Here is a 6,598-nt window from a genome sequence, read left to right as displayed (position 1 = left end):
TGCTGCCATGATTTCTCTTGCCTATAGAGTATTTTAACAACCACTTCTGTTTTCAAGGAGCAAAAATAAAGCAGTGCATCAAACAAATTTTGTATCTTCTATGCCTGCTTAGGAAAATTACAGTTTTTACTCCCCAGAAAACAACATTCTGATTGCTGTTATAAGTAACCTGCAGTAATACCAGACCATGATGGCTTCCTTCCTCATCTGTTGCAACGTTCCTATTTTATTTATACCAAAGTTATCATACACTCATTAAAACTTCAGTGAAATACGACATGAAAGCAGAAAACACTTTACATGAACCACAAAAGAGCAACGTAACATGGAATGCTTCATAATGAAACAATATCAATATAGTTTTACAGAATTAAATATCTATGCAAGTGAAATATATACTTGTAACAAACACATTAGTGGAATGCATATCTTTTATAAATTGATAAATTCCAAGTTTCAAGTTACAGAATACATCTTATTTCTGTGTGTCAGAGTTCACAATTCCTTCCCTTGAAGGCTACCAAATCACACCAGTACTAATACAAGTACTACTCTGGTAGAACAGAATTTGAATTTGTTTCTGATACATAGAACTATATTAAAATCTGTACACGCAAACCATCAGTATTAAAACAATAAAAAAAAAAGCAGACAAAACCAAGTTGCACTTTCATAGTAAACTAACAGTTTACTATGATAACATTAACATTACATCACAGTACTGAGGAGTGGTTGCTTGTTTAAGAATATGAATTGTAATACAGAAATTAAGAAACATTCTAAAATATGAGAAAATACCTACAGCTTAGTCAGCCATCATGTTAAGAATCACACTAACAAAAGCATAGGATTTGTCTTTCTGTTAACTTTTCTTCCTCTGCCCCTTCTTTTCAGTCAACTGCACCCAAAGAGATGCCATAACGAGTATATTTACCTGGTAAGAGTATAAAACACATATTTGCTAAATGGTACACAGATGAGACATGTAGGACTAACAAGCTATTAGGCTAAATGTTGATCTCATCTTCTAATCCCTCTGATGAGACACTGAAGTCCTTTTTGGTCAGTAAACCAATTAAAGGGTTCAACCAGGTTGATCCATTTTCTGGGTGACATATTCTTCTTCTGACTCCCTCAGGATTTTCATTCCAGTATTTTTTATTTTGAATCCTTGAACTACTATTATTAGTATTCAAATATTCTCTATTACTCTCTAAACTGTCTCATCTTTATCTGCATTTTTATTTCTGTTATTTTGCATGGCTCTAGTTTGTAAATTTCCTCTCTGCTTTTTCTCATTTCCGTGTGAACGTAAGTCTAAACCAGAGTTACACAGATGTTCTATGTCCAAACCAGAATTTGGATCACAGACAGCTGAAACCCTGGAAAGTGGATTACAGGATAAACATACTTGCTTCAGGTGGTGAAGATGTGTTGGCAACAAACACGACTCAACTTTTGCTAGTACAAATATTTTGATAAAGACTCTGTTAGAAAAGAAATTGGTTTACTTTCTTGAGTATTTATTATTTCTTTAGAAGTACAACTTACTGAGTAAGCCTATTTCTTTGTGACATTTATTTAATGGTGTGAAGTAATAAAATAACGATGCAAAAATCCAACTTATGTTACAACAGCTCCACAGAACAAAAAATACAGGACATTCATGCCACTCTTGCCATGACTCATCACAAAGGAAAGAGTATGAACAGGTCTGTAATGAATAGATATGATTAAGTAGGGCAGGAACAAATGTGAGAAATAATGAAGCACATTATGCTAAAACAATATATCTCAATACTCTTCAATAGTATAAGGAAGAAAATTTCTTATTTTCCTCATACCTCATGAAGAAAATTATCTGCTTTAAATAACTATTTTAATTTTTCTTTTTTTATTAGTTCTTTAGTGTATAAATGTTATTATTTTAAAACACTACCGTGCCTTAAGAAAAATTTAGGGCTGAATCTGTTGTAATTATTGCCTTCCACAGGAAATCTTCCAATAACTCATTCTCTTTGTTCTGTTTGTAAAATATGATGAAGTCTATACTTCCTCAAAAATTATTTTTCATTAGACATTCACAATTAAACTCTCTTTTCTGTTACTTCTCTATCCCTTTCTGGTAAGATATAGTGATATATATATAAATAATGTAGCATGCTCATGAGCTCTTTTCTGAAAAGAACTATAAGACAAGATGCACAAATCCAGGCAAGGACAAGGAGTGTGAGCTGATATTCAACTAATATCATATTTACTAACAGCATCTGGCATCATGTTAGGAAACTGCAACAAAAATACATTTCTCTCTAACATTGTGATGCCCATTAGTTGAAAAGCTTAATAACCAGATGAATGTGATTCATTATTCTTAGAACTGTCTGTTCTAAAACCACTGTCTGTGGTTTTCTTTCATGTTTTCAAGCTGCAAATAGACAAAGTAGGAAAGTACAATCACTGTATCATAAAGAAACCTTTGTTATTCATCCATAAAACCAGAACTACGATGTTTTTAATTTACAAGTAAAATTGCTATACATTTCCTTTCTCAAAAAAAAATATTACCTGGAATTGTACCACTCTATAAAGTTAAATATAATTTCAAATTCTGTTAAAAAAATATAAAATGTAATTAAGGGAAAACAGAATTAATTTGGGTTTTTTTAATTTTATTTTTTGACCGTTACTCACATGTAATTTATTTTTCAAAATAAAATATTTTGTCATGATGCTATCTCATAGTCCAATGAAATGTGTGTTATGATATATTTCAATGGAAATCACCAATTTCAATATCCCTTATTCAAAACTAATAGGTGGAAGAATATTTGGGACTACATGATTAGAAAATTCTTTTCAAAACAGTACAACAATGTCAGAAAGCTGAGTAAGAACTTTGTCATGGGTTAAGATTGGTCCCCCTGAGAGTCGGGGGCTCAGAGGTGATTGGGTGCCAGGGCAGTGTTCCCTGGAGAGACAATCACCACTCACCTTGTTCGCTTCTGCTAAAAATCATTTATACACAGCCACTGGAAGCTGTTGGCAGCTTCTGTTGGTGTCTGCTGCGTGTAGGTGTAGAAGGCCAGGGGGTGACTGAGCTTCTTCTTCTCCCCTCTGGGAGGGAAAGGGGAGCCCTGCAGCCCCACCAACTCTGCCTAGGCCAGAGTTAGAGACAGCATTGGAGTGAGTGTATGTTTGTGAGGGATGTGACTCACAAACAACTGGTAAGTGAGAGAGAGAGAGAGGCAGGCCTTGTGGCCAGGCCCTCTTCTTCTTTTTCCCCCTTTGCAGCCAGGCTGCAGAAGGGACTGTTTTTCCCTTTTACTGTTTAGTGGGAGTAGTGCAAGGCTCAGCACTGAAGGAGAGCCAAGTGGACAGGCTGATGACGAAACAACTCGGTGCTAGGGAGAAGAATCCCAGGCGAAACTGGAGATGGATCAAAGGGCTCGGGAGTTGCCCTGCCGAAGTTTGACCAGGGGCAGCCGAAAACTGACTTGGAGGATGTGTACATTGATAAGCTACACTACAACAGCCTACAGAACCAAGTATGAGACCGAGAGGGAGAGATCACACAGCAGAAATGACACAGCATCAAGGAGAAAGGACTCAGAGTTACCTTCTTGGACTTCATGAGGAAGGAAGGACTTCCACAAACAGCTGGAGCTTGGTGAGGGGGGAGCGTTCAGGTCCCCGAACACTCCCACGAGAGAGAGACTGATTACTTATCAGCCTGAAAAGGCTTTTCCTGGACTAAAGTTAAAAGGAGAAGCTTCGGAGTGCTGATAGAAGTGTAATAATATATATATATATATAGTTGCTTTTAGTTTGTACAGTAAATGTGTAAATAAATAAATGTATAAATAAATGTAAATAAATGTGTAAATAAATGTAAATACTTCCCCTTCCACTATAGAAGCCTCTTGCCTGAAAGTTTTCTCTTCAGTGTTAGGATAAATTGTGGGAAGGGGTGGGGAAACTTGGAAATTGAATTTTTGATTTCTAATGTGACTCAAACTGCCACAAACTTATAATAGAAAGTTTGTTTCTTCCATTTTCTTTCTATGCTTTTTCTATCTTTTGAAGGGGGAGTAGAAGGATGTGAAAAAGATGTAAACAGTTATAAAAACATACACTTGCAACACATTTTAGTCAGCTTACACTCTATGAAAAACCCACGATTGAAATACAAACTCTGTGTAAGTCAGGATACTGGGGGTGTTCTTGTGCAATATTCTAAATATTCTTTGAAAACAGTTAGATATTAAGGTAGTTACCAAAGAAACATAGCTGTCTACTCTTATACCAATTGACTAAAGACACAAAATAAATGTCATAAAACCAGTAAATATAATAATCTCAGAATTTCAATACTTTATAACAAATCAACCAATTCTACTTAGTCAAAACGTTGAAATAGAATTCCCATGAGGACAGGCATCTTTCAACGGATTTCTTATTTAAATTTTAGATGGAAATGCGATCCCATGATAAACACCAGTTTCTCTGATAGCTTCTACTTAGAAAAAAAAAGAAAAAAAAGTTAAAGTTCTAATGCATAAGAACAATATATAAGAAAAAGAAATGCTATCACCTTGCTAAAATAAATTTGGATATTATTTAATTTGAAACAGGAACCATCCTCAAAAATAAAAACACATGTACAAATAATAAAAAAAAATTGGACTCTAACCTAACCTACACTTTCTCACGTGCCTTCTGGTATAGTACAGTGGTCTGCTGAACCATTCAATAGCTGAAAGTCTAAATCCCAGGTACCCCTGAGAAACTTTGTACAAGGCTTAAATTTTTTTCATATTTATCGTTTACACAGAATGACCTCAGTTGGGAAAAGTTTATACATGAAAAGTGAATGAAGCCTATCTTCTCATTTTTCACAGGCACCTAGCTTATGCTGAATAACTTATGGTAAAATACTTTGTTTTATTTTCCCAATTGTTAGAGATCAAAATTAAAAAAAGGGAAAAACTAATGAAGTTAACTTAAGTTCATTAAGGCTGTTCAACACAGTTTTTCCAAATATTTTCAAGAACTCTCTTGCTATTATATTTTAGCAGCTACTAGTGGAAGTATTATTCTGACAAATCTTAATTTCATTTTAAATTCTAGCAGAAAAGTTACAAATATAATGTTTTAAAAATGAAAGATTATTAACATAAACCAGAGACCCTCCCCTCCCCTCGATTTATAATGTGTGTATCATGCAAAGCAAGTTAAAATGGGGTTTATGCTCTGTTTTAAAGTCAACATAAACCAAACTCTCTTAGCCTGTTCCTCTGTAGTTCCCTCAGGTAGTAACAATGTGATATTTATCAGTCAGACTTTACCTGATTTTTTTTTTTATTTTCAGCACATGGTTTATTGGGAATTTCTGTATTGGTTTATATCATGCTCGGCTGGTGTTTGACCTATCTCGCCAGTTTGATCACGGTCAATTCAGACTGGACTGTGGGAGGGTTAAAAAAATCAGCAAAATTGATTACACATTAAGAGATACCTAAGTTTACTATTCTGTTTGTTATATGTGATATCTGTATTTACTGTTAATAAAGTTTTTATTTTTAAAGTGACTAGTGATGAAAATTGTTATTTGTTTTTCTTTAAAAGTGTACTGAAAAGATTCTTATGATGTGGGAAAAAGGAATTTTGACATGGACCACACAAAGAAAACATGTCTTTATTCAGAACTGAATTATATTTCATTTATTTGTATGAAGAAAGACACACTATTACCTGAAAAAGCTTTTTGAAGACAGGCTGTGTTTTCCCTATGTCTACAAACAACATAGAATAGATGACAAGCAGCTCTTCTTGTCATCTACACTAATTTAATTACTTAAAGTAGTATAGTCTGGAGCCCTCTGATCCCACTGACACCACCGACTGAAAGAAATGCCTCCATATTTTCTCCTATTTTAGATCAGCTTTATTTTAAGTTTGAGCTGATCCTAGAATTTTCACCTCTGAAATATGGGAAAATGTGCTTGTATTTATATGGGATAAATACAAGCATTGTTAACGATCAGTACACATTCTGAGGATTATTAACATTTTATTTCACCTTAAAAATTACATGCAATGCACACTAAATTTGAAAATTTTTCAGAGGTAACAAGTAGTTCTCCTTCAGTTTGTAGATTCCAGCGTGTCTACATATTGGGTTACATAATAGGAGAAATAGCAACAAAGTAGATTAGAAACAGGCTTTACTAAGGGGAATTGCTAAGAGAGAGATCATCCCAGATCATTAAGGTCTTCAGCCTCCAGTAAATGAAAACTTGCTCAAAATGCTTAACAAAAATTAGGAAATTGCATTCTCAGAAATTTTAAAAGAGCATTTTTGTAATTATGGTTTGTTGTTTGGGGTTTTTTAATGATATTTTATATTCCCAGTGCTACTTAGGTATATCAAATTAGTGTTAAAATAAAAAGAAAAGGTGTTTAATTCAGTTCTCTTTATTATTCTAGAATATATTTAACTCAGAAAGTGGAGAACTAATTTGAAGTAACATTCATTTTCTCTGCTTTTTGAAATGTGCAGTCACATCCTCAGGAGTTTTGCAGCAGACCTTAATCG

The 6,598-nt window shown here is 34.1% G+C and overlaps 1 long non-coding RNA gene across 1 annotated transcript; it reads right to left on the bottom strand.

The window, feature by feature from the left end:
• Nucleotides 1-724: 724 nt before the first annotated feature.
• LOC113947540 lies at nucleotides 725-3,774 on the bottom strand. The gene is made up of 3 exons (XR_003527777.1): nucleotides 3,620-3,774; nucleotides 1,552-1,714; nucleotides 725-934 (listed from the first exon to the last, which is right to left on the bottom strand). It is a non-coding gene; the product is annotated as an uncharacterized LOC113947540 (long non-coding RNA).
• Between the last annotated feature and the right edge of the window lie 2,824 nt (nucleotides 3,775-6,598).

This window comes from Corapipo altera, unplaced genomic scaffold, assembly GCF_003945725.1.
Source record: "Corapipo altera isolate COAL_440 unplaced genomic scaffold, ASM394572v1 0, whole genome shotgun sequence".
NCBI classification, from domain to species: domain Eukaryota; kingdom Metazoa; phylum Chordata; class Aves; order Passeriformes; family Pipridae; genus Corapipo; species Corapipo altera.
This window is presented reverse-complemented; position numbering and strand designations above follow the sequence as displayed.